Genomic DNA, 12,125 nt, shown 5'->3' with positions numbered 1-12,125 from the left:
GCTCTGACTTAGGCATTTGCCAAAGCTGAATAACTCCAGTTTCCTCCAGCAAGTTGTCTTTTTTTCCTCATATAGTTTGCTCTAAAATGTCTATATCTCTGAAAAAGAGGAGCTACTCAACCGAGCAGGCAACGTTCAAACCTAAGGGAAGGACTGGGTTTCTCCGACTGCAGTCTTGCTTGGAAGACACGGGTGCGTAGTAACGTGGGTGCAGTTGGTCGATCTCTCAGCAGCTGCTTCTTGTCCATGACAAAGAAAATCAGTCTTGTGAACCAATAGCGCTTTGAAGGATAACTGTCATAATAAGCTAAGAGGTCAACGCAGTACATGGACTACATGAATTAGCTCTCAGAGAGCTGGCTTACTTCCAACAGTGCAGTAGCGTGCATTATGTTGTGTTAGATGCTCTCCATCCGTATGGATACCGTATATTTATGGAAGGATTGTACAGTGGCATTCAAAAAGGGGGGTAATTTGATCTATGTGATTTATTGTCTTTGCATTACTTTTGAGGAAAAGATTAAATATGTAAAATGTTTTACTGAACAACAAATCAGGCTTATTTGGCTGAAAATGTTTTAGCTGAAGAGAGTGTTGCATGTTGACTTGACCATCATCATGCCTATATTTCTCAGTTTCTTCCACAAGGAAAAATGTGTACACATGAGCCTATGTTTCTGTAAATTTCCATCAGGTGTTATCTGAAGGTAAGTTTTAACAAAAAGAAAGAAAGAAAGGAAGAAAGAAAGAAACTTTTGCAAGAAATAAAGGTAAAACAACAACAACAATGGTTGAATATGGGTAGAAAAAAAAAAACACAACATCTGATCAGATGAGAATCAGAATATCAGATCAGAATATGTAGAAGAATAAATAGCATGAATATGCAGATTATTATATAATAACGTAGCTAAACTCTGAACAAGTTGAGTGAATGCAGCAAGCAGATCAAGACTAAATATATTACAAAGCCCCTTTCTATGAAACGACTGAAATTTCAGTCAGAAAATATGGGATGATGTCATACATGAATTTTACAATTTATGAAGATGGACCTGTGAGTGGATAAAAATTGTCCCTCGCAGACCCTAGGCAGAACCTTAATAAGACCTAATGCTGCACTTCCATTACGTTAGTGATCAATAAAAAGCCAAACAGAATATTCACCAATAATGGCATTCTAGCACTGTTTCTAATGCAAGTGCTTCTATGATTGCTTAGTGGGTACTTCTGTTTGCAAAATGCCATTAGAATACCCAAAATGTAGCCTTACAGATTCATTTAGTGTCCAGTTTCATTGTACATTTCAAATGTACATTACAGATACACTAAGGATACAGCATTAGTGAAAAATGGTTTGAAGTTTTAAAATGACTGTCCTGAAAAGTCAGTCTTTACGCAAAAGCCATTCTGTATGCATTTTTCTGAAAAATTACTATTGTGTTCTAACTCATGCCAAAGACACAAGCTTCAGAAAAGAGTCATTTAAACACTGTACACATGTAAAGTATGAAAGTCTGAGCTGTTGGTTAGCAATACCCAGTTTATAATCTGTTTATGTAGTCTTTGTAACTCCTACAGCTTTATGTACTCTAAAGGATGTTCTGCAGAAGAAGAGCTATCCTGCTCTCTACATGCTGAACCATTCCAAACATAGTCTATCAATGGTCTCTTGTTCATATCTGGAAAATATTACTTTTTCTGAATCTCTCTTCTCCCAGCAAAATGTCTTATAGTTTTGGGTATATTCATCCAATGAAAATGGACCACTCTTTTGAAGTGGTTTAAGTGTAAGTTGTTACATGACCCAAAAGGTCATAGAATTTTGGAGTCATTCCGCAGTGTTGTCAAGTGTGTCTACGTTTCCTCAGAACTGAAGTCACAGATTGCTCAATGAGTTTAAAAATTGAAAAAGCTGTAATACATCAGTACTGTTTTGAGTTTTTTGACCTTTAGGATGCAGATTCTTTGGCACTAAACTAAATTACTTGTAGTCTGGATTTCATATGACATGATTCCAGCAGAAACAAAACTCAAATATGTCTCCTAAATGATGGATGAGAAGTGATTTTAACACCCCCCCCCCCACCCCCCAATGTCAAAAAAATACATTGACTCCTCTTGGCATCAGAGTATGATTTATGATCTGGGTGGCAAATAGACCAATGGCGTCATTAGAGATCTGCAGTCAGATATTTCCCTCAGCTTCAACTTTCAGACACTCACAGTCTTATGTCCTCGTAAATGATAAACTGCACAAACTTCTTCTTCTAGTGAGCTCACAGACTTCGTTGTATTTGTTACAAATACCACTATTAGATGTTGGAAAAGAAATTAAATGATAACTATCATAAAAATATTCTTTGTGGCACACACATACAAACACACACATGCACACACGCGCACACACACACACACACACACAGAGTGTTCCACATGGATACTGAAAGCCAAAAACCAGGGAAATTCCTAATGGCCACATTCAGAAATAATCTTGGTGGCCATTAAAAATTATACACTGAATGGTTATAGCCTTTCAAACATGTCAAGTGAGTGCCTGAAACATTCAGTCCCGGCATAATCTTCAACAAGTATAGAGTAATTCATAAACTAAATATTTGTCTGAAATGCTTACAAAGCTCTTTATCAGCATCTGTTCAAATATCTCTCCAGGCATACGAAACATACGAGTGTCACTGCTCAGACTAAACTTGCCTAATAAGCAGTATTTACACTTTTTGTGTCCCACGCTCTTTCACACTGGTAGAAAATAAGTTAAAAGCATTTTTGTAGAGTTGACCACAAATGCTGTTTTATTACCTCTCTATGTTTTTGCAAATGTTTATTGGTTCTCCTCTCTCAAGTGACTTACACACATATGCGCGCGCACACACACACACACACACACACACACACACACACACACATACACGTCAGAACATACCACCCCTACGCTCTTATCAGACCATACACTCTGTGCCAGAGGCAATCTGTCCTGATAACTTTGTTTCAGAACATTAAGAGAAAGCTAAAAAAAGACTGGATATGAACATAATAAATCAATAATACATATGTATTACATATTGTACCGTATATGTGACGTTCCACCTTTTTCCTGTCAGTACGAATTACTGACAGAGGGCATCGTGAAAGTCCTAATATACAATGCTCCAGTTATGATGTCTTTATTACCGGGAAGATCATAATTCATGTCCTTTCAAAACAGCAGCTAAGGCCTACAAACCAAAAAAAAGCTTTATTTTGAAAGTCTCCCCCAGAATGTGTCATAAAATAAAATGCAAAAAAGTTGTCATTACACACAACATTTCTATTACTTTCCAAATTCATATATTTTCATATCGTCATTTGATCTCTCAATTACATATCAGTGATTAACATTTTGATCATCTCAATCAAACTTCTCCTGTAGTGTCCAATTTGACTTCCAGAACAACTCAAGTTCGAATTCAAGTTTTTATTCCTCACGTACACAGTGTCAAGACAATGGCAGTGAAATGTTTTCCCACTGTGTCTATTGCAGTAGGAATTATTGTTTAAATATTACTCATTCAGGTCTGGATTCCAGATTCAGCAGTTTTCTGAACAGCTTAAAAACCACTTGATTTTAACCCATTAACAGTGAGATGTGGACAGCTAGGCTACAGTGATGGCCACACATAGCTGGGCACCTGTCAAAATGTTTTTTTTCCCTATTCTGTCTCTCAAGGGCCTGTCTTACCATGAATAATCCATTAAGTATTTAGAAAACTGTTTAGAAAACTATGTGAAAATGTTGTAGAGCCTTGGAAATGTCCATTCATAATGTCAGTTAAATTCAAGTTTGTTTGTTTTTTGTTCACGGCAAAAGTGGCTAGGGTTACTGCAAACGTGGATATATACAAAATGACAATGAATGGCAATTTTTGTATAGTATGCATGGTTTATAAAAGAGTGCAGTGGAAATTCCAAATAAGATATTTCCACAGCTTTGAAATGCACTTTTAGATTTAAAGAACACTCGACTACATCAAGAAACTCCATTAATACATTAACAGCAGCTAAAATACTTTTATGTGTTATACAAGGAATTAACTACTTTGATTTAGACCAAATTATTTCTGTGCTCTTGCACAACAAATGTAACAGTGAAGTGCTCACTGCTGGGTCATTATTTCAGTGGAAAAATGATGAAATGGATTTTTCTCAGCTTTTGGAGAAATGATAAATAATTCTCTAGGGAAGTACTCTGGGTCAGTGGATCAGCAGTGTAAGGGTAAAATGGAGTGTGTTGTGAAATGTTTGTCTGTGTGGGTTTCTGTGTTTCTGCGTGTGTGTGTGCGTGTGTGTTATGTGTCTGTGTGTTTGTGTGTATTAACGTGTATGTGCATTTGAGAGCGTGTTGTGTGTTGTATCTTGTATGTGTGTGTGTGTGTGAGACTCTTTGTTGCATGTGTATATTGTTGTCACGAGGTTGTGGGAAAGATACTACAATGTAGGATGTTTTGGGCAAATCCTTTAAATCAACTGCCAATAAACTGTTTGTCGTACATTTTTCTGTTATATATTTTAGAAGCTGTCTCTCAGAGTGTGTGTGTGTGTGTGTGTGTGTGTGTGTGTGTGTGTGTGTGGGTGGGTGGGTGTACCGAAAGAAGCACTGAAAGATGTGAAAGATTAATTTCCTGGAATCTGTGGAGTGAAATTTCTTGCTAAGGATAAATTGAAAATCAAACTAAGAAGGTAATTAGTTCAGTGTGTTTGACTCAAATCATACACAGTGCATCTGAATTCATCACCCATCATGTGCTCTGCTGCTGAAACAGCTGAAGACGTGAAATATTTTACTGAATCATGTATAAATGTATAAAAATAAAAATACATCACTAAATTTGTTGTAATGCAGTTTTGTGTGATTTTTTGGCTGAAGAAAAAACAAAAAAACTCTTGCCTAATTCCACATAATAGAATCAAAATGTGTTGGAATTAGAAAGGAAGAGAGAGAGAGATAGAGAGATAGGGACAGAGGCAAGAAAAACCACTAATGAATCACTGGTATCAAAAGAGATATGAGCAATTAGTCCCCATTTGATGTTTTTTTTTTCTTTTTAAATGAATTTTTGATTTATGTGGGTGTTTATGCCTTTGGGGACTGTGGGGGAACACCCCAATGAAAGATCTTCCTGGAAACTTATCTTCCCTAAAACTAAATTTACGAGCATATGCCCTCCGCTGAGGGATGTAGTAAAACTGCTTCAGAGTGTGTTTGCATTTTCTTGGATTACATATTATGACAGTGGGGGTGAGAGAGAGGAAGACGAAGAGAGAGGAGAGAGAAGTAGATCACTGGAAATACCACGTGTGTGTGTGTGTGTGTGTGTGTGTGTGTGTGTGTGTGTGTGTGTGTTGGGATCACTGATCCAGTTTGACATGGCTGCGGAAGACTTTTCAAGATTTTCACCGAACTCTGTGACCTCATCTCTGAATCTGATTCGTGCGTGGAAAAGATCATCCTGCACATCTGCAGAAGCATTCATAGAGAGAGAGAAAGGGAGGAAGAGATAGAAATAAAATAAAAATGTAAATAGATTTTTTATTTCGATAGGTCACAAAAGTTTTGGTGCCATTCTGTCTGCCAAAAGAGAGAAGAATAAGACACATGAGGCAACCACTGGCAAAATGTATGTGCATGTGTGCGTGCGTGTGTGCGTGTGTGTGTGTGTGTGCAAATGCTTTTCATTTTTTTACATTTACTTCCCAAGGTAAATCATTTTAATTATGCTTATGTGAATGTCACATTTCACAGAGCTCTCAGAGCAATTTCACCCACTGTGTTTATCTCCAGAAAGCTTTTAGAAGCACAGATCTCCATGGTTTCAAATTGGTCAAAATAAGCACCTGCATTTTTGCTGCATCACACTAACTCCACCAGCTTGCCTACATGTGTAGTAACTATGATTGTGGACTCCTACTGCAAATTTCAGCTAGCGCATATCAAATTTCACACTATCCTAATATCACACGGGAGAATGCGCTTGGACGTAAGACCATTTATACAGTACTGAGGCTACCAGGCACATTGCATTAAACAACAGAAATCTGGCTGCCCCAGATCATTAAATGTCCAAATAAGATAGTTGAACATAATGGTTATCATATTTCAGATTAGAGTTAATACGGCATGCTGTGAATTACACTTCTGCAGTTTATTATTTTCACCCTCAATCAGTAAGCATGTATGTTCAAATTCTTCTTTTGTCATCAGTACTGTATCTTAAGTACTGTTTGAATGTGCGTGTGCATACACGTCGCCGTATTTTGAAAACTGTTATTTTTATATGTATTTAAATATTGGTCATTGGTAAGTTCTTCAAATCCACTTTATGCTACAGATCTCGATATAATCTAACCATGCATTTATGTAAAAGTTACATAACTTGATACTTGTGATCCCATATTGCTTGAAATTAAAACCAGGCACTGAAACATATGGAAAATATGCAGGCACTGTGTGCTGGGGATTACATGGAAGGCAGTTCTATTGTCTTTCTGGGATTAATGTCAAAGGACAAAGGCTTTAGGAAAATGTAACACAAAGTGGGACTGATTCTTTTCTTCATTTCACCATTCTGTTGTTCTGCACGTTCTTCTTTCCTCCTGGCATCACGTTTCTTTCCATTCGTATTCGGCCGTTGTGAGAAATTCTGTTCTTTCCTGGCGGGGGAGAAACGGAGAGCGATCACTCTTATTGCAGTCAAGAGAAAAGCACGGGTCTGAATAGTCAGTCAAGAGCTTTCATTCCACAGTCATGTGTGTGACTGTCGTCATGGCCATTTCATTTCACCCCAGGGTCAAATGTTTCTGTCAAATAGTTACCGCTGACTCGGATTCAACACCCTCCCACAGAAGGCATATATATTAAAAGGTCTTCTCCCAGATGTAATACGCAGTATTTATCATAGTACATAAGGCATATATATTAAAAGGTCTTCTCCCAGATGTAATACGCAGTATTTATCATAGTACATAAGGCATATATATTAAAAGGTCTTCTCCCAGATGTAATATGCAGTATTTATCATAGTACAGAAGGCATATATATTAAAAGGTCTTCTCCCAGATGTAATACGCAGTATTTATCATAGTACAGAAGTTATCTTTTTTTCATCTCAAGGAATTATTTAAGGTCATTTGTTTAAGTATTTATTTGAGTACTTTTGTAAAGCAAGTTTACAAACATGGAATGGAAGAGAGTGTTGTTTTCTCTCTTTTTATTCTCTAAAAACAGAAATAAAAAAAAGAATCAATTAATTTAAAAAATGGAGGTAATTCCCTTTTTAAAATTTCAAGAAAACAAACTACACAGCTTTTAATTCAGTCACATTAGCAGAGAATTTCTTTTGGAGAAAGGGATTAAACATTAGTTTGAAAATGCAGCTAAAAGCTGGCCTTAATATGAAAATTCCTGGATTCCTGGGAAACCAGTTAACCTTGTTTGCTTAATTGCCTTTGATGATTTTACTGATGGGTGTGCATATTTATAGCTGTCATTTCAGGCTGACTTAGTCTGGTGAGTGTGCCTCTCCAGGGCATATCATACAGTGTGGCTGGTTAGCTAGCACTAGGCTTTCTCTCTCTCTCTCTCTCTTTCTCTCTCTCTCTCTCTCTCTCTCTCTCACTGTGTCTTCTATATTCACCTGGAAATGTTGTAATAAATACATTTAATTTGTTCAGGTTGGTGATGCTTGGAAGAACAGAGAGGTTGACAGATTTTCCACGTGTGATTTGAAGTGTCTCACCAAGTTTCCATGGGGACCAGACTGGTCTGGCTGAACTGTCTCTGTCTCTGTTAGGTTTCCATTTGTAACAATAGTCTGAATATAAACAGGTATTAGCTGGTTTTCTCACTCACAACCGTGTGGTCAGTATTCATTAATTAACACACCTGGATATGTGTGCGTGTGTGCATGTGTGTGTGTGTCCCCACACATACATTAACCTTAAAGCACACACAGAGGAGGCTAATGTGCAGTAAATGCCAGGTTAATGTGTAATATGCCAGAGTCCAACAGGCTAACAGCGGCAGACACACCGTTATGCTGTTGAGACAGAAGGGCAGAGGAGTTTAAAATACAGAGCTGTGTGTGGAAAAAAGGTCAGCCTTGAACTGCCTGTAATGAATTCATTTGCTTTCCAACAGCTTCCAGTCCTCACTTGATCTGAAAACAGAGTAATCACTGGAGGCGTAAATAATGGACGACTGAGGTCTTGGTGTTTGAACTGATTCTGCATTAGGTCGCAGTAATATTCATGACTGTCAAAATGAGTCAAAGTATAAGGACTGAATGATTTATAATAATATATTTTTAGATTGAAGTAGGGATATAGTTTATTTGAGATTAAAACTTAAAATGATCACAAAAAAGGTTAGATTTTTGAGTTGACAATTTGATCATTGTTGATAGTTTGATTACATGGCTCTGAGAGATATTTATATGGAGATAGTCATCTTCGTGCTTGGACGTTACAACAGAGAGGATGAAAAAAAGAGATTCGGAGAGAGAGGGAGAGAGAGAGAATCCAGCTAATGCTTCAGAGAGAGCAGGCATCTGGTAATGTTATTGGTGTTAGTCATTGAGCTGGTGTCAATCTCAATGGCTCTTAGAGACACCTCTTCACCCAGACTGTCAGTGCAGAGACACAGAAGTCTTTTACTTGATCCCCTTAGCCCTGTTCTCAAGAGTGTCCGCACAAAGTATAATGAATATATAACACTGTGTTCCTTCACTGATAATGGGGACAGGCCTGTCATTTTATAATGTCAGTTTGACATGTTTTTTCTTAAAGCGCATTAGAAGACTTTACGGTAGCTGGGATGGCAGGAGAACCGGTTAAGAAAGTATGGAGTATGACGAAAGAGCATAATGGCAAAAAAAAAAAAAAAAGACAGATGCTCTGGAGAGGGACTGGTTAATGTTTCCCAAACAATGTGCAGCTGATATACTACTATATACTACTAAACAAGGTGCTGGACAGCAAGGTCACTCCAAAGGCATATGGCTTCAAAATCCTGTAAAAGCATGTAATTCAGATACATATTTACATATGTGTAAACATCAGTACCAGCACATAAACCAGAATATGTTTATAATACAAATAGAGATGTCAATCAAAACAGCTCTATGAAGATTAAAAAAAAAATCCCAGACCTGTGCCCTAACATAAAGCATTTGTAGCCTTTTATCCAACTAGAGCTGAACATCAGTGAAATCTATACTGTTTCTCTGGGCTACCACACCTTTTCCTCCTGCTCCAAAACCTGCTTTGATTTCACAATGCATTTTTTTCACCCAGGATCACTTGATTATAATGAGCTAATGCAGAAAAATGTATGGCTAAATTATGCATGTATCATTATGATTCATCCAGCTCACAGAAATCCTTTTTTTTTTCTACCGAGATTGTGTTCGAAACTCAAGTGCCTGCGTGGATTATGAGGGATAAAGTAGGAGTCTTCTGGGATGGAAATGAAGAATTTCCAGCTTTTCAAGTTCCTGACCAGACAGCGGCTTGAGGGCAATCACAACACATGAAGAGATTTTATCCACTGGAGACTCTCAAAAGTCAAAGTCATTTTAGAGGGAAAAAGAACAGTGGAATAAAGGAGGGGAAATTATTGGAATGAAGGGAGGAAGATGCAATCATGTGAGAAACGAGGAGAGGAAGACAGGGATTAGAAGAGAAATGAATGGACAGAGAGAATCAGTTTAGAAAGGGGGAGTGTGTGTGTGTGGGGGGGTGGGGGGGTGGGTCATAGCAGGGTCATCTAATGTGAATGTTTGACGACACTTGTGATGATATAGCCATGGTGTACTAGCGAGATTCAGTCCAGAGAGAGGCTGGGGGGTGGGTAGTGGGGGGGTGGTGGGTCCAGTGTTGTTGTATGCCATCCTCTGAGACCCAAAGAGAAGGTTCCCAAGCATTCTCACTCCAAATTCACCCAGCGGAGTGGATAGTTGGCTTCTCTACTCCATAAAAATGTCATCCAACAATTTTGTGGTTTGAAATGGGCAAATCAATACTACATCTCCTAGCTAGGCATGAACCCTGGCATGAGCCCTGGCATTCCCAGAGAGTTTCCTCTGAGACTTCTATCTCAAATAAAAACAAATCTTTTTAGATAGAGCACTGGAGTCCATAAACATGTCATCATATGACATCTTTTAGAATTCCCATTTTTCAAAAACTGAAATTGTGATTCATCATTTAAATGCTCAGTTGAAACAGTCTTTGTCCAGAATCAAATTTTGCATTTAAACCCCTGTATCTTTTGCAGTTTATATACAATATATGACTTTGTTAGAAGGACTTCATTTGGACAAAGCACCAAAGCAACTTTGTTGTCATGGAGATCCTAATACAGATTCATTTACAACAACTCTAGAAGGTACAAATGATTCCTGAAGTTGCTCAATAACAACAAAAGCAGCAAGAATATGTTTGTTTGTCGCTTGAGAACCGACAGGTTATATAAAAAGGTCTGTAGATATCAACAAAAACTTTCAATCATTCCTTTGACATTAGTTGACCACACTGAGGGTCACATACTGTTCGCACAAGTTCGTGAAATATTGTTTTGTTTTCTTTCTTTTTTTCAGTTTTAAACATACAAATGGAAGCATATTGTGTAGTTGGTGTTTACATGTTTATGTTGTCACACCCTTGGATACTGTATAACCATGGGTGTAAACACAGACAGAAACAGACAGAAACATACACACCCTCACACACACTCTCACTCTATCAGACAGCTATAATATATTTAACTTACATGGAAACCAGCTTTTCATGTGGACATTTTTAACATTTAATTCATTTGTTTTAGGTGGAGAGAGAGAGAGAGAGAGAGAGAGACTGATGTCAAGATTAAGACTAAGACCCATATCAGTTTTTTGCATATTTCATAGAGCATGTTTTGATGCATCATTTTTTAAATTGTGATATCAACATATCCATTTCAGTGTAAATATCATTGAGCTCAAATTTCATACATGAGATAACTTAACAAATTTTGAAATTTTTATATCAAGTAAAAAATGATTTAAAAAAGCACACACACACACACACACACACACATACACACACACACAAACTTACAGCTGTTATCTTGTTAAATTTCACTAGATACTTTTCTGTGAATTTTGTTTGCTACTGACATGCTTGATTTGTACTTTTGCTCGTAAGACGTCTGTGTGTGTGTGTGTGTGTGTGTGTGTGTGTGTGCTATGTTGCAGCTATCTCTCTGTTTGTTCTAGCTTTGGGAATGGATCCAGGTGTAATGAAGGATAGACAGAAAGAGAGGAAGGGTGGGAGGGAAAGGGTGAAAGAAAAAAAATGATGAGAAGTTTCAAGAGAGAGAACAGCTGTGCTTGGTTATTGGTAACTCCCAGCTTCACCGTGTTGAGCTGGAGTGAATAGCTCATGCTCAGTGTGTCAGAGCAGTGTAGCAGGTCTGTGTTAGTACTGATGAAGTGCCAGAGTTGACAGAGATGTCATGCAGAAATCAGTTACCATATGAAAGATTTCTAGTCCAGATGCTATTACATTTAAGAATAACATTTGTAGATCACATGGCAGTGCACACTGGCCCTAGATATGAGAGAGAGAGAGAAAGAGAGAGAGAGAAAGAGAGGGAGAGGGAGGGAGGGAGAGAGAGAGGGAGAGAGAGAGAGAGAGCGTGAGAAAGAAAGAACGATACAGATTCTTGTTTTGGCAACACACACACACACACACACACACACACACACACACACACACACACGTAAATCACACTGTCCAGTAACACTGCTGAAACAGCACATGATGCAATGAAACCAAAAGGTGATCACATGATACACTGATACTGTGTTAAGATTGGTCCTCAGATCCAAAAAGCAAAGTCATGTCTTTATTCCGCCTAAAGCATTTTGACTGTGTGTGTTTTTATTTTAACAGTCTGTGTTAATTTTGGAGGTCCTACTGACCTATCTTCCATGTGTTTTCAGTTACTCATGTTGGAGGAGATGCTTAAGAACAGGGTAGGCAGACATGCATGTACCTACCTGTCCAATGTGCTGTCCAAACAGTGTGTT

This window comes from Chanos chanos, chromosome 10, assembly GCF_902362185.1.
Source record: "Chanos chanos chromosome 10, fChaCha1.1, whole genome shotgun sequence".
Lineage (NCBI taxonomy): Eukaryota > Metazoa > Chordata > Actinopteri > Gonorynchiformes > Chanidae > Chanos > Chanos chanos.
The sequence above is the reverse complement of the archived record's forward strand: the minus strand, read 5'-3'. Positions refer to the sequence as shown.